The sequence below is a fragment of the Anabrus simplex genome, chromosome 3 (genome assembly GCF_040414725.1).
Source record: "Anabrus simplex isolate iqAnaSimp1 chromosome 3, ASM4041472v1, whole genome shotgun sequence".
NCBI classification, from domain to species: domain Eukaryota; kingdom Metazoa; phylum Arthropoda; class Insecta; order Orthoptera; family Tettigoniidae; genus Anabrus; species Anabrus simplex.
Genome location: NC_090267.1, coordinates 193,523,067 through 193,545,987, shown reverse-complemented (window position 1 = coordinate 193,545,987; position 22,921 = coordinate 193,523,067).

The window sequence follows — 22,921 nt, the reverse complement described above, 5'->3', positions numbered from 1 at the left end:
TGGGCTACTAATTCACTGACCTTGAAGGAAGCCTTGCGCAACGAGGGAGTGGAAATGAGATCCGTAACGAGTGTGCTGGGTATCGATTGGGATACCCCTGAAGACATCATTTCGACCGACAAGGGGGAAATAGCAAGAGACCTGGTGGACAAACCAGGGACGAAGAGGAACATTCTACGCGCCACTGCCAGATTCTATGACCCTCTCGGACTTTTCGCACCTGTGGTGATCGTAGCAAAACTTATATTCCAAGACACGTGGCTCCGAGGCCTATCATGGGAGGAAGTTCTTCCATCAGATCTTGCACGTAACTGGTATTTGTGGACTTCTAAACTTCAGCACCTATCAACCATATCCGTTCCCAGGTGGGTAGGCATTACAGGACCAGGACATGAACCAGAGCTGCACGTCTTCTGCGATGCTTCGGAGAGAGCATACGGAGCTGTCGTCTACACGAAGTCAACGCTTAACGACACTCCGGTCACAAAACTCGTCTGCAGCAAAAACAGACTAGCACCCGTGAAGAAGTTAACTCTACCAAGACTAGAGCTGCTAGCTGCACTTGCTGGTACACGCCTTCTTCACTACTTCTGCCAAGAGACTGGCTGTGACATCACGAAGGCTCAGCTGTGGAGCGATTCTACTGTTGCACTTGGATGGATTCGCAACGATCCGAATAAGTGGAAGACCTTTGTCTGCAACCGCGTGACAGAAATACATAATCACGTAAACCCCAGTCAATGGAGACACTGTCCTGGAGATCAGAACCCTGCAGATCACCTCACTCGAGGAGTATACGCAGATCAGCTAGCCTCCTTAGAAACATGGTGGCATGGTCCTCGCTGGCTCATCAAAGACAGAGGCGCATGGCAACACCCACCTGCACGCAGTTACCAGAAGCCAGGAAGACGCAACAAGTTCTCACGATCACTATAGCGGAACCCCTACTGGATATCTCGAGGTATAGCTCATACTGGAAATTGCTACATGTCACAGCTTGGGTACTTCGTTTCGTCAGTATGTTGAGCAAGAACACAAAACACCCCAATGCACTAACGGCTGAAGAGCTACGTGCGTCACGCACATACTGGATCAAAAGGGTTCAAGAGGAACGGTTCACTATTGAACTAGCTGCATTGTGAAATGGTGAACAATTACCAGGCACTTCATAGATTGCTAGATTTAACCCATTTCTACATGAAGGTATCATCCGACTTGGTGGCAGACTGCAATTCTCAAATTTGTCTCAAACTGAGAAACACCCAACAATTCTGGACGGCCGTCACAGGTTCACCGAGTTAATCATTCAAGAGACCCACATCAAACTTCACCATCTTGGAGTACGCATAGTACTGGCAGAACTACGTGAAGAATTCTGGATTCTGCGAGCTCGACAAATAACTAAGAAGATTCTGCATTCTTGTCTACCGTGCAAATTAGCGCACAACAGCAGACCAGTGGTGATTGAAGCGCCATTACCAGCAGAACACGTACAGTTGACACAACCCTTCTCTGTGATTGGGATCGACTTCGCTGGACCCCTGTACGTCAGATGTGGCAGCAATGTTAACAAATCGTACATCATTCTTTTCACATGTGCCACCACCCGTGCTATCCATCTCGAGCTATCTACGGATATGTCTACGGATAGATTCTAGACGGACATGCAAGAACGGTCGTTCTGCGGCAGCCTGACAACACGCTCATTACTCGGTCAGTGCAGCTGGTCATCCCTTTGGAGATAGACCAGGGTGGGGAGGATGTCGCGGATTGACATTGGTTACGTCAACATCGAAATATCTATGTATTCTTTGTATTTGTATAGTTGCCCTTTTTACTCTGTGACGTATATGTATTGTTGATAATAATAAACGTGATATTGTGAACACGACGGTGAAGTCCTCTTATAATTCAGTAGTTACGATTTATAACACTGGTACTGGCCTACGACTAACATCTCCTGTGTCTCGAAATCGTCTCCAAAGCCTGGAAATGACACTTTGTGGCACATTCAACTATCCGGCGACTTCGGTCTGTATCTGGCCTGCTTCCAGGCGGCCGAGTCTTCTACCTTGCAAAACGGGGTCCAAATGGCGTCGTTGTGCCATTATGTTGTTACGTTCATCACGAGGCTACACTCCGCACACTATAACAGGGCAAACACGACTGAGGGAATATAGGTGGGGGGCTGTGTTTACCTTGCTGTTACGCCGCTAGTCAAAGCAGGGAACACTCTTTTCCAATACAGAGCGAACACGTAAGGTTAGTAGGTGCATATGTCGTGCGATTTACGGTTCCCCTGCCTACTCGTAATTTACACTTAACTTTTGGACACTAGTGTATGTGCCGACACCTGATCTTCACCCTCTCCTTTCCTCATCATCTCAACCCAGACACGGAGATCGCCCATGGGTGTCAAAGATCTGCACCTGGCGATTGAACATGACCTCGGTCTGTCCAGGCACTAAAGTCCATACACTAAATGAAACCTTACGGATAAAAACAACAACGGAAATAATTGCTATTATTAAATTTCTCACCAATTTCCAAATATCTCCAGAAATATTTGTTCCATTTAAAACCTGGGCATAAGAAAAGTTACAGAAAGTACGGCACAATACAATTTTCTGTTATTTATGTCTCATACGTTTTTACCTTACGGGCGATGACAACAGAGAGATATTCACGAATTTAGTTTTTTAGTGCTAAATCCATCAACGCCGAACATTGCTCTCATGGTCATGGTGGAGCTAAATGGCGATACTTGTCGTTGTGGTCGGGATTGTTTTTATGAAGTACAAACCTGCGTTATCACCAGCCCATATTGATGAGAAATATAATTAAGATAACCATCGAAACGAGAAGGAAAATCTCGAAGTGAATACCAGAAAAGGGAGGTGAAAATGAAAGCCTCCCTTGACCTCTGATATCACCGAACTGGAAGAAAACTAAATATGAAGGCCTACAATGTCCTAAGCCCGTAAAACTGATCAACAATAGTCTTATACTGACCGTTGTTAATTGTAATGTGCTTTCTCTCTCTTCGGCTTCCGCTCATCACCGCTAGATGACATTACCACGATAATTGTGAAGAAAAATTTTCTTTATAATTTTTTTACAACTTGCTTTACGTAACACCAATACATATACTGTAGGTCTTATGGTGACGATGGGGTAGGAAAGGCGTAGGAGTGGGAAGGAAGCGGCCGAGACCATAATTAAGGTACATCCCCAGCATTTGCTTTCTGTGAAAATGGGAAACTCCGAACGTCTTATACCACATCAGTATTCTTAGTTTGCGAACGTTTGGGGGTTAGAGAGCGCCTTCCCTTTTACTATTTTCTTATGACCGATTGAACACCATGGTTTATCTCGGCTCCTTCTGTTGGTAAACTTCAATATTGTTTATTTCTCAGAAGGCAATATGTTTTTTTTTTTTTTTTTTTTTTTGCTAGTTGCTTTACGTCGCACCGACACAGATAGGTCTTATGGCGACGATGGGACAGGAAACGGATAGGAGTGGGAAGGAAGAGGCCGTGGCCTTAATTAAGGCACAGCCCCAGCATTTGCCTGGTGTGAAAATGGGAAACCACGGAAAACCATTTTCAGGGCTGCCGATAGTGGGGTTCGAACCTACTATCTCCCGAATACTGGATACTGGCCGCACTTAAGCGACTGCAGCTATCGAGCTCGGTGCAATATGATTTAATACTGCAGAGATTTGTAGAGGTGAAGGGAAGATAGTATTTAATAATTTAAGATATAAAACTTAAAGGAGAAGAGGTCATGTGTTGAAAAACTGGAAGGTGCTTGTCTCGTTCATGGAGGCTTGCAGACTGAGCGCTTAATATCTTAACAGTCTATTATGGAAATGCAGGTTTATATCATTTTTAGAGGAAGTAGGTGTTCTATCATTTCCATTCTTCGACGCAGTTTCTCTGCTGCTTGACAGTTATTTAGGATAGATTACATTGAGTGCATGAAAATAACGTTGTGATCACCGTTTGAAACATGATGAGAATTTCTCGTCTCTACACTTCTGCACGTTGCATCGCTCTACCGTAGTACAGTCTATTACTTTCAAAGAGCGTTTGTTCATTCTGGGAACACCACTTTGTTCTGTCATATTCCTTTGTGTATGATGAAATATTAGCTTATGTTCATTTGTTCCTCTTTCCTGAATAACGAAAACGTGGAGTAGGTGCTACACATGCTGGCGATAAAAGGTCAAAGAGAAATGATACTGTTTTAGAACATAAAAGGCAATTGTTTACCAAGAATCATTCACCGAGCTCGATAGCTGCAGTCGCTTAAGTGCGGCCGGTATCCAGTATTCGGGAGATAGTAGGTTCGAACCCCACTGTCGGCAGCCCTGAAAATGATTTTCCGTGGTTTCCCATTTTCACTCCAGACCTATCTGTGTCGGTGCGACGTAAAACAACTAGAAAAAAAAGAATCATTCACATATAAGTATTCTACCTCCAAAATAGGTACTTTAATCAGTCAGAGGTAGAGTGTGGTCTCATGCCTTCAAGACTGATAGTCCATTCTCAGCCTACGTGTACGTATTTGAATTTAATTTCACTATCAGTTTACTTAATTACTTCTTGGCGCTACGGCCCTTGAAGGGCCTTGGCCTCCGTGTTAACTTCTCTATCCTTTGCTTTTGTTCACAATTTTTTAAACTTTCATCCTCCTCAGGTAGCCTCTCGCGTTATTCAATTACTTGGTAAGAAATAAGTCATCTTTCGGACAAACTTATCATTGCATCGGTCTGTTTTGAGGCTGTACGGGAGTGAAAGCTCGGTAGTCTCAGGATATGTCATTCATAAGTTGGTGGTAAAAGACATGAACATAATAAGAATGATTTCTGGCATAAACAACTGAGGGAATTAGTAATGCGGAGCTAAAGACTACTGAATAAACTCGCTAGTAAAGGCGTACGCATAAACCTGCTTTGGTGAAGGAGCCATGTACGACGTTCGAAAGACGAGAATAATAGGTTCAGCAAGGAGGTAAGAAAAGTGGAGATGAGTTTGCATCCGGGAGATAGTGTGTTCGAACCCCACTGTCTGCAGCCTTGAATATGGTTTTCCGTGGTTTCCCATTGTTTACCCTGTCTTTTCTTAAATGATTGCCAAGAATTTGGAAATTTATTGAACTCCTCTCTTGTTAAATTATTACAATCCCTAACTCCTCTTCCTATAAACAAATATTTGCCCGAATTTGTCCTCTTGAATTCCAACTTTATCTTCATGTTGTGATCATTCCTACTTTTAAAAACACAACTCAAACTTATTCGTCTACGCCATCTGTACACTGATAACTCTGAATATACCACTTAACCGAACAGCTCGTCTCCTTTTCCCCAAATATTCTTTGCATTATTTTCGTAACGCTACTCATTTGTTGAAAATCATCCAGAACAAATCGAGCTGCTTTTCTATGAATTTTTTCCACTTCTAGAATCAAGAAATCCTGGTGAGGGTCCCGTACACTAGAACCGTACTCTAGCTGGGGTACTATCAGAGACTTACATGCCCTTTCCTTTACATCCTTACTACAGTCTCTAAATACTCTCATAACCATGTGCAGAGATCTGTACCCGTTATTTACAATACTGTTTATGTGATTACCCCAATGATGATCTTTCCTTATATTAACGCGTAGGTACTTATAGTGATCCCCATAAAGAACTTTCACCCCATCAACGCAGTAATTAAAACTGAGAGGGCTTTTTATATTAATGAAACTCATAACCTGACTTTTAACTCCATTTAAAAGTCACGTTGTTCTTACTGAGTTCTATAAATCGCTCGCACTTCTATAAATGATGTGTGGCAATGTGCTGTTGTAATAATTTTGCTTTTGACTTGTTGCCAATTGTTTTGCCTCTTTTCACTCTAATTCATCTGTGAGAGATGGTTGGATCCTAGTAGGGTCAAATTTTGGAATTAATGGTTTATTCTTTGCGAATCTCTGAGGTTTCAACTGTAGTTTGATTCTTGTCAGGTAAAGGATCTGAGTCTATGTTTGTACTCCTTCTAACTTGAACTTTCATAATTTCTCTGTGGTTTGGATAAGCGATTGCTACATGGTCAGTTTGGAATATGCCGATGAGTGTGTTCGGTGACCTTCATGTCATTTGTTTTGATGGTTTCCCTTTGAAGTGTGTTGACATGATTTTAAATCGAATATCCTGCAGAGTTAGACTCATCTTTGTCCATTTTGGTTGGACCATTTATGTGCTGGGAATTTTCCTATTGTTTTTCTGTGTTTTACTTCTGTGCCTCTTTGTGCATTGAAGTCGCCTAGTAAGATTTTGACGTAGTTTGGAGGAATTTAGGATATTACTTCTTCTACAGTTTCCCGGGATTTGTCCATCTTTTTGCGGTCTGTTCTATTGTCCTCATTGATTGGCATGAGTACACTAATTAGTGTGAAAGTTTTATTTGCACACTTTACGGTTATTGTCATTAACCTATCGTTTACAGTCTCACATTTGTTATTGAGTTGAGTATGCTTTTCGTGATAGCAAAAGTGACTCCTTAAAGTGGTGTGTTTTTGGAAATTCGTTGATCTGTTTTACTTTTGAAGAGTCTGTAGTTCCAGAAATCTATTGTGTTTTCGTTAGTCAGTATTGTTTCTTGTAGTGCCAGTATTTGTATTTCTTGTTCTTTTAAGGTTTGCTCTAGTTCATACAATTTTCCTTCTCGTATGAGAATATTAATGTTTAGTGTTCCGAAAAAGGTTTTGCTGTTTGGGCGAAGTTGGCCAGAGGTCTCCGACTTCCTCTGGTTGTACTGTTCTTGACAGCAGTGGATTGGTTACCATCTGGGGCAAAATTCTGATATTTAACACGCCTCATGGTACTTGATTATCACAAATTTTGACCTAGGTCCAGTTCCTAGTACTGGAGTGGTGAGTTCCAGAACATGAATTTACAGCCGCACCTCTGGTGATCAGACGCTGACCACTTTGCCGCTTGCTGTAAGTCAGACGCGAAGTGGATTTGAGTTGGCTCTTCCGTCCTCTCTGCCATTGAGATATATCCTCTTCTGCCTTCGAGACCGTTGACCATTTTTCCCTTAACCTCAGTTGATCCGCGGATGCTATGCCTTATACGCACCTGTCCTGCACATCTGCAGGAACTTCCCCTATCAGCCATTGGGACGCGCCGTGTCGGGATTGAGGGCCCCTACCCTAGTGTCTCACGCAAGGTTATCCTTAGCTCTTACTCAATTAAGAGCCAAACCCCCACGCAAGTTGACCAGGCATGGATTACATACATACATTATCATTATAGACTGTTATGCCTTTCAGCGTTCAGTCTGCAAGCCTCTGAGAATTTACTAAACGTCGCCACAATCCTCGATTTGCAACTAGTGTTGTTGCCTCATTTAGTTCTATACCTCTTATCTTTAAATCGTTAAAAACCGAGTCTAACCATCGTCGTCTTGGTCTCCCTCTACTTCTCTTACCCTTCATAGCCGAGTCCATTATTCTCCTAGGTATCCTATCCTCCTCCATTCGCCTCACATGACCCCACCACCTAAGCCGGTTTAAGCGTACAGCTTCACCCATCGAGTTGATTCCTAAATTAGCCTTTATCGCCTCATTCCGAGTACCCTCCTGCCATTGTTCCCACCTGTTTTTACCAGCAATCATTCTTGCTACTTTCATGTCTGTTACTTCTAACTTATGAATAAGATATCATGAGTCCAGTCAACTTCCGCTCCCGTAAAACAAAGTTGGTCTGAAAACAGACCGATGTAAAGATAGTTTCGTCTGGGAGCTGACTTCCTTCTTACAGAATACTGCTGATCGCAACTGCGAGCTCACTGCATTAGCTTTACTAAACCTTGATTCAATCTCACTTACTTTATTACCATCCTGGGAGAACACACAACCTAAATACTTGAAATTATCGACCTGTTCTAGCTTTGTATAACCAATCTGAGATTCATTTCTCTTGAATTTCTTACCTACCGACATCAATTTAGTCTTCGAGAAGCTAATTTTCATACCATACTCATTGCACCTCTTTTCAAGTTCCAAGATATTAGACTGCAGGCTTTCGGCACAGTCTGCCAGTAAGACGAAGTCGTCAGCATAGGCCAAACTGCTTACTACATTTCCACCTAACTGAATCCCTCCCTGCCATTTTATACCTTTCAGCAGATGCTCCATGTAAACTACGAACAGCAAAGGTGAAAGATTACAGCCTTGTCTAACCCCTGTAAGTACCCTGAACCAAGAACTCATTCTACCATCAATTCTCACTGAAGCCCAATTGTCAACATAAATGCCTTTGATTGATTTTAGTAACCTACCTTTAATTCCATAGTCCCCCAGTATAGTGAACATCTTTTCCCTCGTTACCCTGTCATATGCTTTCTCTAGATCTACGAAACATAAACACAACTGCCTATTCCTCTCGTAGCATTTTTCAGTTACCTGGCGCATACTGAAAATCTGATCATGACAGCCTCTCTGTGGTCTGAAACCACACTGGTTTTCATCCAACTTCTTCTCAACGACTGATCGCACCCTCTCTTCCAAGATGCCAGTGAATACTTTGCCTGGTATACTAATGAATGAGATACCTCGATAGTTGTTGCAATCCTTCCTGTTCCCTTGCTTATAGATAGGTGCAATTACTGCTTTTGTCCAATCTGAAGGTACATTACCAACACTCCACGCTTTTACTACTCTATGAAGCCATTTCACACATGCCTTCCCACTATAGTTCACGATTTCAGGTCTAATTTCATCTATTCCTGCTGCCTTATGACAATGGATTTTTTACCATCCTCTCCACTTCCTCAAGCATAATTTCACCAACATCATTTTCCTCCTCACCATGAGCTTGGCTGTTTGTAACACCACCAGGATTATTTCCTTTTACATTGAGAAGATGTTCAAAATATTCCTTCCACCTCTCCAGTGATTCCCTGGGGTCTGTTATGAATTCACCTGAATTACTCAAAGCATTGTTCATTTCCTTTTTCCCCTCCCTTCCTTTCTTTATTAGTGTCCAGAAAGGTTTCCATGCTGCTTGACCTAGCCTTTCTAGGTTATTACCTAAATCTTCCCACGACTTCTTTTTGGATTCAACAACTATTTGTTTCGCTCTGTTTCTTTCATCTACGTACAAATCCCTGTCTGCCTCGGCCCTTATTTGGAGCCATTTCTGATAAGCCTTCTTTTTACGTTTACAGGCTGCTCTCACTTCATCATTCCACCAAGATTACTTGTGATTTGATAGAATCTGAGGATGTTCTTGTAGAACGAAACATGTCATTCTTTGTATGTTAGTGTGTATTTTACAGGTATGTTTATAGTGGTATAATTTACGTTGTATTTGCTTTGTGTTTGACAGACTGAAAAGCCTTTGTTATGTTTTCCCATCTTTACAGTTGTTCCTAGGTATTCCCTTGCTCTTTCTACTACAGCATCCCTGTATGCTACCCATTTACTTTCTATATCCTGAACCTGCTTACTGTCTACTGTTCGAAACTTCTCACTAATCATATCCATGTACTTCTGTGTAATTTCCTAGTCCTGGAGATTTTCTACCCTTATTCGTTTGCAGACAGATTTCACTTTACCCTAGGCCTAGAGATACTTAGTTCAATACAGATCAGACAGTGGTCTGTATCATTAAAAAATCCGCGAAAAACTCGTACATTCCTAACAGATTTCCTGAATTCAAAGTCTGTTAAGATATAGTCTATTATGGATCTGGTACCCCTAGCCTCCCATGTGTAGCGGTGAATAGCCTTATGCTTGAAGCATGTATTCGTAACAGCTAAACCCATACTAGCACAGAAGTCCAGCAAACGCTTCCCATTCCCATTAGATTCCATATCTTCCCCACATTTACCAATCACCCTTTCGTATCCTTCAGTTCTATTCCCAACTATCGCATTGAAATCGCCCATTAGCACTATTCTATCCTTGCTGTTGACCCTGACTACGATGTCACTCAATGCTTCATAAAACTTGTCAACTTCATCCTCACCTGCACCCTCACATGATGAATACACGGACGCAATTCTTGTCCTAATTCCTCCAACTGTCAACTCTACCCACATCATTCGCTCATTTACGTGCCTAACAGAAACTATCTTGGGTGCAATGGTATTCCTGATAAAAAGACCTACCCCAGACTCCGCCCTTCCCTTTCTAACACCCCTCAAGTACACTTTATAATCTCCTATTCCTTCCTCATTATCTCCCCTTACCCGAATATCACTTACTCCTTGTACATCCAGATGCATCCTCTTTGCTGACTCAGCCAGTTCTACCTTCTTTTTTCCATAAGCCCCATTAATATTGATAGCTCCCCATCGAATTCCATTTCGTTCGCCAACTTGTTTCCAAGGAGTCCCTCGCCTGTCAAATGGGAGTGGGACTCCATTACTCCCATAGGTCCGAGGCTTGCTTAAAATGTTCTGAGCTCGGTAAATTCATGAAGCAGGATGCTACCCTACTTGCACATAGTCCAAGTGAGGATCTCTCCTCTAACGGGTTATGGACCACCGGTGAATTGTATAGTCCTAGCCTCCTGAGCACAAGGAGGGCCATGACTCAGAATATGTCCGAGATGCCCACTCCCATTCCACAGCAACTGGTATCCCGACTCTCAGGACCACTTACTAGGCCACTCAGCCGTTGCCCATGGTTCACGAACTAGGACGTGACTACAGTAACCCACAAACATGAACCATGCATGGATTATTATTATTATTATTATTATTATTATTATTATTATTATTATTATTATTATTATTATTATTATTATTATTATTATTATTATTATTATTATTATTATTCACAAACTTCATTGCTCTGTACAAATTATTTGAAATATTTTATATTTTTAATGAAAAATGAGACCATTTCTTTGGACTGGTGTGGTGAGGTACTTGAACATTCCCTGTGAAAAGTAATACTAGGGTACCTGTAGGTAGCGGAAGTCCGCGCTTCGCGAGGGATGTGATGAAAGCTGGTCGCTGATGTTCAGACTTTAGGCATTTGATGGAGATTTGCTTTACATCCCAAGTATTTGTGGCTCACAACCGAAACATTTGGATGTGCTGATGACGTCGATTTTGCCTAGATGCTCCGGAAATGTCCATTGATTAAATCTCATCCATATGATGGTGGTAATGTGTCTCTGGCCCATTTAAAATCTGTATACCATGGTTTGCTAGGTATGCCTGTTAGATATTTGATCACCAATATTTGCTGTCAAGATATACGTATTCCTGTGTTATGAATATTGGAAAACTGAATCTGTAGTTTGTACCATTTGTGTTGTAGTTTTCCTTTCCTAACTCGTTACGTCCATTTTGCTATTAAACATCAGCAAGGGCAGTGAACAAAATGACCGGTTTTTGAAAGAATAACCACTACTTTAAGAGCAAGGGCTGAATATATAGATATCTGTTTGAAAGAGGTACATATGCGTGACAAGTGGGAGAAACCATTGCGCTAGGCAGTCTTGTATCAGCTTCCTGAAGAGTTATCTAAAGATTCACAAGCGATTCTTGGTCACAAGGGAAAGAACTGCTATCTGTTTTAGGAAGATATAATTTTCTGCTTCATAACATGATCATGCTAATGTTGAAATTTGCATTTAGCTAATTTGAAGTTAGGATTGAGCACGAAGGCCTGTTAAATAAACGACTGTTACGACCCGTGTACTGTTACCACAGACCTTATTATTTCAAAGTAGACACGTGAGTATACCTAATTTCACGCGTTCATTAGTGGACTATGGGCAAGTCTCCAAGTTCAAATGGACAAACTTCTCAAGTATTTCAGCAATACTGTAGTTGAAACTTCATACGGCGGTTGGAACTGTAATTGGAAATATGGATATTAGTATCCTGAGCTTATTTGACCTATTTCCAGTAGAGTAAAGGACGAAAATCTCACGGTTCTGGGGAAAAGAGGTATCGTCTCCGTGTTTTAACTCAGAAACACCGAGTTCGATATCCGGCTCATAACAGTGATTTTAATCCCGATTTATAGGTTACGATTAGAACGGATGGACATCATTTATACTTACGAGTTCAATTTAGGTTCTGCTGTGAATTTGATTGTGATAATCTAGCGATATGAATGAGGTTACGCTGACTACGCGTCTCTCCATCTCTGCTGACCATCAGACTGGCAGATGTCTATATCGGTGATTCCTAACTAGGAGGGGCGTTATAGATTTAGAAATGGGGTACAGACATTTGCTCACAAGAAAGAGGAAAATTGGAAAGCAACTGCTAATATTTAAAAAAAAATTGTTGCTGAATATTTCAATTAATCGTTTTCATCATCATCATCATCATCATCATCATCATCATCATCATCATCATCCCACCAAGTATTAGACCATGTAGTCTGTTACGATCTCAATCCGTATTTTCAGCGGACGTCCAAAAAACCTTTTTACAGAGGGCAGTCTTTGTTCCTACATCCTCCTCTCAACATACCTCTTCCAGTTTTGTCTCTTGAGCGTCTATGTACAAAAGTTCAATTTCAAAGGAAAATTGTTATATTAAGCATTTCAAATAAATTAATGCGTGTGAAATTAATTAATAAATTAAGTTCCATGTTTATTCACATTTCTCTTCAGGTCAATAAATATTATTATTATTATTATTATTATTATTATTATTATTATTATTATTATTATTATTATTATTATTATTATTATTAGTTACGGAGTTACCCGTGGAACAGCAGAAGTGAAAGAAGGTGCGGGCTGGAATGGGTCTATCCACAAAGCTGAGATATTGATTAAAATTGCATTAAAGGTTATATTTTCGAAAATAGCAAAAATTAACAAGTTTCACATAGAATTTCAGAGTTTAACAAATAACAACAAGTTAACAAATCAGGTACAAGACCAGGAAAAACCAAGATATGGAGATAATTTAACAATTTGGGCTACAAGCCCCACTTTATACAATTCCTGAGCTCTCCGCTCACAACCACATATTTACCAAAGGACAGAAAACCCCTAATAACATGGAGCACTTGCTCACACCTAGTAATGTCAGTCCTCCTAGAGGCACATATCCAAATACTAGAAAGAGCTGACCCGCTCTCAATTTTTCCAGCCTATTAAAGGCAATACCAGACTTTTACACTAAATTCCCATCAAGGCACAGCTTACATCAAATGAAACGGGGGTATCTCGTACCCTCAGTGGAAAAAGAACAGATTAAGTAAATGGCCCAAAATACCAAGATGAATGGAGGCGTTGCTTGCACTCCTACATGAAACCTTTTAAAACCTAAGAGGCACTAGGCCGATGAAACAGGGGCTATTCCCAAACTATGGAGGTGACTCGTATAAGAAAAATTTAAGACATTACCGAAAGGAAGAAAACCAGTTATAAAACGTAGTCACCTCAAACTAGTATGAAGGGGAGCTCGAGAGGGTAAAGCACTCACTCTATATCGCCGAATTACAGTTAAAGATATTTGAAGTTTTACAAAAACGATGGGAGATTACATGTTTATTACATAGCAAAGGTTTCGGACCTTCCCCGCGGATTAAAGTGCTGAGCTAGCAAGAAATAAAGAAGTTAAGTGGCCATTACCTAGTTGAAGAGCTGCTGCCGGATGAAAGAGGCGCTTCCCGCCTTTTGCTACACTTCCATACACTATGCTAGATGTTGTTCGAGTGGCCCAGAGACAAGAAAATCAGCAGTTTTATACCCTCGTGGAAGATTCGAGACCTTTCATGAATAATTAAGCCACACGCTCTTTCTTTATTGGTCCGTCTTGAAAATACACTCAAAGTCGAAGAAGAAATACATGATTGGTCAAAAATAAATATAGAAATTCTGGATTGGCTCAATTCAAAACAGGCGGAAAGAAAAGATTAATATTACCAACCCACAAGTGAAAGAACGTTGTTTAGTAAAGAGAAAACTTATGAATACAAAATTTCTTCAAATAAAGTTCTTCCACTTCGCACCAGGGTGCATGGTCACAGTGTTTTAGTAGAGACATCTATAAGAGAATGTCCACACTTCTTGATCAATGAAAAACAAAACAAGTTGAAATCCACACAGTATTGACAACTTCATAATCACAAAATTTACTGTAGTGACATCTTCTGAGAAACTAATGAGTTGATCCAGTTTTTAAAGTTCAGAGTATCTCCTGTAGAGGAGTACTTATTGGCGCAATATTTAAACTTGCGGCGTAGAGGTGTACCTCCCGGTACATTAATAATAATAATAATAATAATAATAATAATAATAATAATAATAATAATAATAATAATAATAATAATGCCGAGGTAAGTGGCTCAGACGCTTAAGGCACTGCCTTTCTGAGTTCAAGTTGCCAGGTTGGATCCTGGCTCAGTCCGGTGATACTTGAAGGTACTCAAATACGTCAGCCCCGTACCGGTAGATTTACCGCCACGTAAATGAGCTCCTGCAGAACAAAATTTCGGCACCTCTGTGTCTCCGAAAACCGTACAAGTTACTATTATTATTAGTATTATTATCATTAATATTAATGATAATGATGTTACTGGCTTTACAATATGTCCCGCAAACTACATGTCCGGTTTCCGGAGACGCCGATGTGCCGGAGTTTTGTCCCACAGGAGTTCTTTAACGCGGCAGTAAATCTATCGACACGGGGCTGACGTAATTGAGCATTTTCAAATACCAACGGACTGAACCAGAATCGAACCTGCCACGCAAAATAATTCCAAAATTCCACAAAACACAATATTAGTTTTATAACTGCGTGGTCGGTTCTTGTTATAAATGATTTAAATTTACAGACATGCTGGCATTAACACTGCAGATCCCTTCTCTTTCAAATATTCTATTGCGTCCCTAAAGTCACTGTTTGCAAGACAAACGTCACCCTGATTTACGAATCGTGTCAGCTCATTCGGATCTTGAAGGGCTAGTTTAATTATTTCCGCGTCGTTAAAATTGGCTTATAGGGATCCACCACATCCATTGCATAAACCGTTATGGTTTGCACACAGGTACCTTTTTCCGGCCTAAGTAAAATTCGCATTTATATTAATTATTATAGTTTTCACACTTCGATCGTAAGTGCTGTCAATGGAAGTTTCGTTTGTAATTAGATTTTTACAAGAATATAGCGTTGCTGCGAAATGGGAAGATAAATAATAATTTTGAAATGCATCCGAAACTGATGAAAAACCATGCCCGACACTTCTTGTCCTCGTTATAGTACAAGTAAGGACTATATGAAATAATGGCATTCGAATTTCCAGTTTGCAATTTGAACAGAAATATAACAATCGCTTGAATGACACTTCGGCAAGACGAGTTACGCATTTACACCATCAAATCGCGGAAAAAACTCAGTATTTTACCAACTCAGGCCAGTGATAGTTTTGAGTTGCTTTTCTGAAAGAGTAAAATATCTAACCTTTGACGATTAATTGACATCTCTCCGATAACCATTCTAGGAATTGTTTCACCTTAAAGTTTGATTTTGTATATATATTGTATAAAATCACCATACGATTAAATAAATACATGTGTACGGCAACTGCGCAGGTGCACGGATGAAGGGCTTAGGCACACGGGGACTGTACAGTGCCGAAGCGAAGTTACGAGAGAGCAATCTCTTCGGTAAACGATTTCGCTAGGACTAAACGGGAAAACGCTGTTACTGAACATCTTTGCTGTAGTTGCGGTTTTAATTTTTTAATTTTCATATGACGCACCCGTCGCACAGGGTTGCGACTGATACCACATGTACTAGTTTTTGTGAAGTTCCTACTACGTAAAAATGACGTTAGTAACTTGAATACTTTCTTTTCTTCCCAGCATCATAGAATTATAGAAATAAAATGCCATGCAAATTGTCAGTTTTCATTTTACACTTTGCAGATATTATAAGATATTTTTATTTACCAGGATGTGTAGTTCAGACGGTACAGCGTTGGCCTTCTGAGCTTAAATCGGCGGGTTCGATCCCCGGTTGAGTCCGGTGGTATTTGAAGGTGCTCAAATACGTCAGCTTCGTGTTGGCAAATTTACTGGCACGTAAAATAACTCCTGCAGGACAAAATTCCGCCACCACGGCATCTCCGAATTCCGTAAAAGTATTTAGTATGACGTATAACCAATAACAGTATGAAAATGATACATTATTATTGATTAATTATTGATAATTAATTATTATTATGTTTTTATTGGCAATCCACACGTCCCTCAAACTTTCCGGAACTCTTCACCCTTGGAGTTCGGAGATATGCACTTCAGCCCTACCGCCATGTTCAAGCTGATAGCTTATCATACGATATCAATAGTGGTTTTCCAGTTGGTACGAATATTTCTTTAACGAAGGACTGCCGAGTACTCTAATGACTTCTTCGATTTGACTCGAGAGCATTTTTCACCATTTTACCCGGCTACAGCCTTTGTACGAACAAGGTGAAAGATACCCTGAAGATTCTCTGAAAAACTTGGGAGAAAGTATGCATATATACTTCAAGCAATAACCAAGATAGGGGGGGGGGGGGAGGAGATTATTCTCAAGAAATAAAACTCTATGACTATTATTTATTCTCGGCACACACTGGTGGTATTCAAATACGTTGAAATACGCCAGCCTCGAGTCTGTAAATTTTGTAGCATGTGAGCTACCACGATGCAAAATTATGGCACCTCGGCGTTTCTTAAAACCGCAAAAATAATTAGTGAGACGTAAAACCAGTAAGATTATTATTGAATATAAAAATGTGAAAATTATTTATTTTTAGGACTCCAACTCAACTAAAAGTATTTGAATTAAGCTCAATATAGGCAGAATGAAATAGTACCTCTTCACGATATAGGTAACCGTTTCTGTTTTTAAACATAGATGGTCTGAAATTATGAATGTCTTTGGGGTTCATTCTTAACATACTAGTTGCCAAGAACGGGCGCTGGCAAAGTTATCATAAAAATTATTTCCATTTCTGGTTAGTATATTGCATACTAAAGAGATGAGTATTCGTTGCAAAAGTGCCTTATATCCTTTCAAAAAACAGTTAAAAATCCGTTATTTCTCCATATAAATGACTTTGTTTGAAGCCCAACTTCGATAACGCTCCTATGTATCACAGCTACAATCCTGGACAAAGGCGTCTACGTTTTTGCAGTGAAAACCTTCATTCCGCCTGGAGCTCTATGTAAACTAGAAGTGCCCACCAGTGTTCAGTAATCCTCAGTGGACGGTCCTCGTGCGGTACTTAATTACTTCCCACCCCCGGCACCTCTCATCCCGTTTCTCTTGCTACACAACTTGCTGGAGCTTCAGTTTCAGTTCAACCCACCCTATTAATTGCGAATGTGGTTTCAGGCAGTCAGACTTGGTCCGCGATTACAAGAAAACTAGATACCAAGACAAAGGATTACGGATCAGGACTGCTGTGTGCTTGTTCTACTATGTTTTATGGTATAAACTACAAACGATAGCTTATCTCCTTATAACTTGTATTGCACACATCTAAATTAATGTGTTCCAGGCGTGGTGCATTACGTTCTTACCTCACCTGGAATCATACCATAGTTTCAGAACATTTTCAAAAATGACTCTATCTAGACCACCCCAAAGCACCCTCCTTATATTATGGTGTTCGACTCGTTGGCTGAATGGTCAGCGTACTGCCGGGTCAGGGAAATTAACCTCCGTTGGTTAATTCCAGTGACTCGGAGGCTGGGGTTTGTACTGTCCCCAACAGCCCTACAACTCACACACCACACATAACACGCAGTTACCTACACAAGGTAGATGCGCCCACCCTCATCGGAGGGTCTGCCTTACCCAGCTAGAAATAGCCACACGATTTTTTTAATATTATGGTTTCTGAAGAACGACTAAGGAATAACTTATCCGATTATTGTTACTTTCAGATAGAATTGTCATCGCTATTTCTTAAATAATAATTAAATAATCAAATTAGTATGCAACTTATAGTTTCAACTGAACTTCGAAAATTTATATTTATACTGTTGTTACAAAGATGTGGGAACAATTACAGGATGGCACTCGAAATGGGAAGATCAAAGCCAGATTAGGAATGCTCTCGATGGATGAAGCTACGGGTGTGAACCAATTTCGGCGTTGGAATTATGTGAGGTGACAGAGGAGGATTGGTTATCTCTGCTGTGAAAAAACAAAAGAGACCAAAGCGGCGATGTTTAGATTCAGATTTTAATGATTTCAGTGTTATAATAACGTGTGTTATAACTCTATGAGGACACAAAGCCTAGGTCATTTACAGAGATTTACAGACTTAGGGGAGTTATGCCTGAAATATTTGATTTTTCGAGCAAAAGTTGTTTTTTGTTTTACTCGTTAAACAGAGCCCATTCCTTTCTCTATCAGATAATGGTATCAATTAAGTCGCTCCGCAATTATTTAAGCCCATAATGACAATTTAAAAGGAGAGTGCTGTGTATTTAAATGTCAATGACACGCCCTGAAACAGCACAATATACCATATTATGACCTTGGGGTTCAGGGCAGAAAGAGAAGACATGATCAAAAGAAAATGAGAAGAAGACATCAGAAGTGGCGGTATTCAAGGAACAAATAATTAGGTAGTAATGAAATGCCGTATGGCTTTTAGTGCCGGGAGTGTCCGAAGACAAGTTCGACTCGCCAGGTGCAGGTCTTTTGATTTGATGCCCGTAGGCGATCTGCGCGTCGTGATGAGGATGGATTGATGATTAAGATAACACATACACCCAGCCCCCGTGCCAGCGAAATTAACCAATGATGGTTAAAATTCCCGACCCTGCCGGGAATCGAACCCGGGACCCCTGTGGCCGAAGGCCAGCACGCTAACCATTTAGCCATGGGGCCGGACAATTAGGAGGTATGAAGGCGAGACATACCCTCATGTTAATAAAAACCAGAACACCTTGAAAGACTAGAGATAAGAAGTTCATATTCACAGGACATATGCATTAGTATCTTCTGAAGAAATGATTAACATTTGAACTATGTCGGCCCTCAGGTTCAAGGTCCACATCGATATCTCTGCACACCACCACCGACTGATAAAATATGTTTTCAGCTCTCGTTGTCACTATAAACGGAAGGCAATGGATCAGTGTGACTTGAGCAGATGTAAAGGATGCCTCGCAGACGTATGCGAGAACCGTACAGTCAAATGAGTGATTTTGAAAGAGGGCGCATTATTGGCATGAGAGAACGTGATGCATCCATCCGGCCGTTTATTACGGTCTGGGTTACCGGCGCGTCCTCCACTTCTCGATGTACGTTAGCATCAGACAGTGATCGAGCTGAAATAACAAGTACTATACTCTTTCAGTCCCGGCGAACCTGAGAACATTGATTTAATTTTGTACATTAACATTTAAAATGAAACAAAACTGGCCTATTTAGTTTTATGCGAACGTCTCTTCTAATTTTACTCATACGAGTGCGGCTGACTATCAAACATTTTAACTGCACAACACCATCACAGTATGCTATGTGTGGAATACGTTCGGTATGTGTTTTTATAAACAAAGCGCGAGTCATTCAGGAGGACAATACGCTGGACTTCTCAGCGAGTGGCGCACCGCATTCTGTCTGTTACCCACACATTTGAAACCTTTCAATATCTCCTAAAGTACTAGTGTAATTCGCAAAACACGCACATCCCTGAATTTGTCGCCCTATTCTTAATTGTTCTATTAGGTGTTAAAAAACGAAGATGCTACATTTTTCTCGGTAATTACGTTTGTGATCGAGAGGAATATCCAAGGCTACAAGGTCAGCGTGCTGACTTGTGGTCACAGGGACCCCGGGCTGGATTTCGGCAGGGTCTGGAATTTTAACCATCATTGGTTATTTTCTCAGGCATGATTTTTTGTTAGGGACTTTACGTCGCACCGACACAGATAGGCCTTACGGCGACGATGCGATATGAAAGGGCCAGGAGTTGGAAGGAAGCGGCCGTGGCCTTAATTAAGGCACAGCCCCAGCATTTGCCTGGTGTGAAAATGGAAACCACGGAAAACCATCTTCAGGGCTGCCGAGAGTGGGATTCGAACCCACTATCTCCCGGATGCAAGCTCACTGCCGTGTGCCTCTACCCCACGGCCAACTCGCCCGGTTGACGGTTTCTCAGGCATGGGGGCTGGGTGTATGTGTCGTCTTCATCATCATTTCATCCTCATCAAGACGCGCAGGTCGCTTACGGATGTCAAATCGAAAGACCTGCACCTGGCGCGCCGAACATATACTCGGACACTCCCTGCACTAAAAGCCATACGCCATTCCATTCAGGACACTACTTTATGAGCCCCTTAATACAATTTAAGAATTTGAAAACAGAATCTTTAACGGATCAGAAGATATTTGAGGTGGACACCTTGGTCGAATCGCCCGGTATGTACCTAAAGTACCTAAATATTTAATAAATAATAAGGGTAGCTCTTTATAAACTATCGTTATAGTAGCCTCTTATAAGAAAATTAATTCATATACTGTAGTTTGACGCAACCAGCGGAGTGGCTGCACTAAGGCTATTGAGCAAAACTCTGCATTCGGGAGACACGTGGTTTCGAAAACTACCGCCGACTGTCCTGAGAATGATGTTCTGTTGTTTCCCCCACTGAAAAATTCATAGGCCATAGCCAATTCCTTCCACCTTCTTCTCCAGTTTCATTCGCCATCATTCATTTCATCTTTATTAGCTCCTCAAATGAGATTGGCGTCTAGAAGGCATTTAACCATAAAAATATGCCATATAAATTTACAGAATCAATATTGTGTTTGGTAATCTGCTCAGATCAAAGAGAACGCCCTGTGCCCTTAAGGAGCTAAACAGGATGCTCCACGAAGAACTAGAAGGCGTAAGTAATGAGATGAAATGGAATGGCGTATGGCTTTTGGTGCCGGAAGTGTCCGAGGACAAGTTCGGATCGCCAGATGCAGGTCTTTTGATTTGACGCCCGTAGGAGACCCGTGCGTCGTGATGAGGATGAAATGATGATGAAGACGACACATACACCCAGCCCCCGTGCCAGTGAAATTAAACAATTAGGTTAAAATTCCCGACCCTGCCGGGCATCAAACACGGGACCTCCGTGACCAAAGGCCAGCACGCTAACCATTCAGCCATGGAGTTGGATAGTAATGAGATAATTTCCTGAATATGAGTAATTTCTCCATGAACTTAGTATGCTTAGTATTTTTAAACGCCCGTATCGACTACGGGACCAAACTACAAACACTTCGCCTATATAAGATAGAACATTGTAGATTTAATTTGTGTTTATTTCCAAGATACAAACTGATAGAGGGAGTGTTCTTATAAATGACCGTAACCAGGGAATGGCCAGATATAATTTTCAACATTTTGAATTGTATCCTTAAGGGCCTCGATTGACGACCCACGCATAACATTGCCTCCGCGTAACCTGGTAACAACCACGGATGAGACTAGAGTGAAGAGCGGCCCGAACTGCATAACGAGTTTCGAACCGCTCCCCTCCTACTTTCTGTGCAGGCCTCGGCAACTCGAACACATGGGGGTGGTACGTTCGCAAGAAGAAAAACACATATTTAAGATGGAGCCTTAGATAAGTATCAAATTAGGATCTCTGGGTTCAACTGTCTACTGGATACTGCATAGTACTGATAAAAATGACAAGAATTAAGTAATGGGGTTACGAAGACTAATTTATTCACAATTATGACTTCAAGAAAACAACCCTATACAATGAATTCTCCGCATACGGGAGGAAAAGAAAGGAATTAACACTTCAAATCGACTCGCCTGAGGGCGTCATCTAGTACAAAGGTATAATTGAGGTTTTGCGACCAATATCGTCTATCTTTCCCTCATTTATTTCGTACCACTGTCGTTAATTTTATTATCCTGTCGAACACATCGTGTACTATGAGCTGATGTCCCCCTACATAATACATTCTATTCTTAGCACGTAATTAACCGGCCCCTACGCTACATAATTGACATATTAAAAATGATATTTACGTAATACACAGACAAAACATACATACCACTCAGCTGAGCTCCCGGACTCCTTAATCTGGCACCAAGACAAACAACGCTGAACATCGGTTCTGCTAGAACTCAAAGTAATACACACTAACACAAAACACAATCATATATACACATCATGTATAGAAATAGGGCCATTCCTGTAAGAAAAAACATGATTATCAAGCTTAATGGAAGCTCGTACAAGGCGGCCCATTCTGACCTGGGCTCGAACTGGACGCCTTCCGACTGAGAGGTACATGTCTGAAATCCCTAAATTATCTACGGTCTCATACTACCGGATAATGGGGGGGGGGAATCCCTAATCATTTATTAACTACCTTCTAAATCACCGTGATATTATCATTTACATAAGTGTTCTTAGCCGAACCATTGGAAACAAACGAACAGGTACGGTGTGAAACCCAGAGTCCCGAGTCTTTAACTACAGTAACACGGCAGGGCCGCTTTGTTGCGAGGGGAGAGGAGCAAGGAAAAAAGGGAAAGTCATTCGCGCTACTACTGTCATTCATTGGTTACGCAGGATTCCTGACCCCTCTCAATTACAACGGCCAGCTCTCCTTTTCCGGAGACACAAATTTCTGGCCCACTTCATTTGTTTATTCCATCTTACCGCAGAATTCCTCAGAAATACTCATTTATTTTCTGCCTTCTCATTGTTATCGTTGAGCGCCGCATGGGGGCAACATCACATCCGGATTATCTAATCGTAAAACTATCTGGACCTTCGGCCCTCTCATTACGTCTCATATCGCGTATCTTCTTTCCTTGGGCATAGGATTCTCATGATTCCTCTGTCGACCCTTCTCTTCGCTCATCGCAAAAAATATGTATATTTTATGTTTTGACCATACATTAAAGACACCGGCCT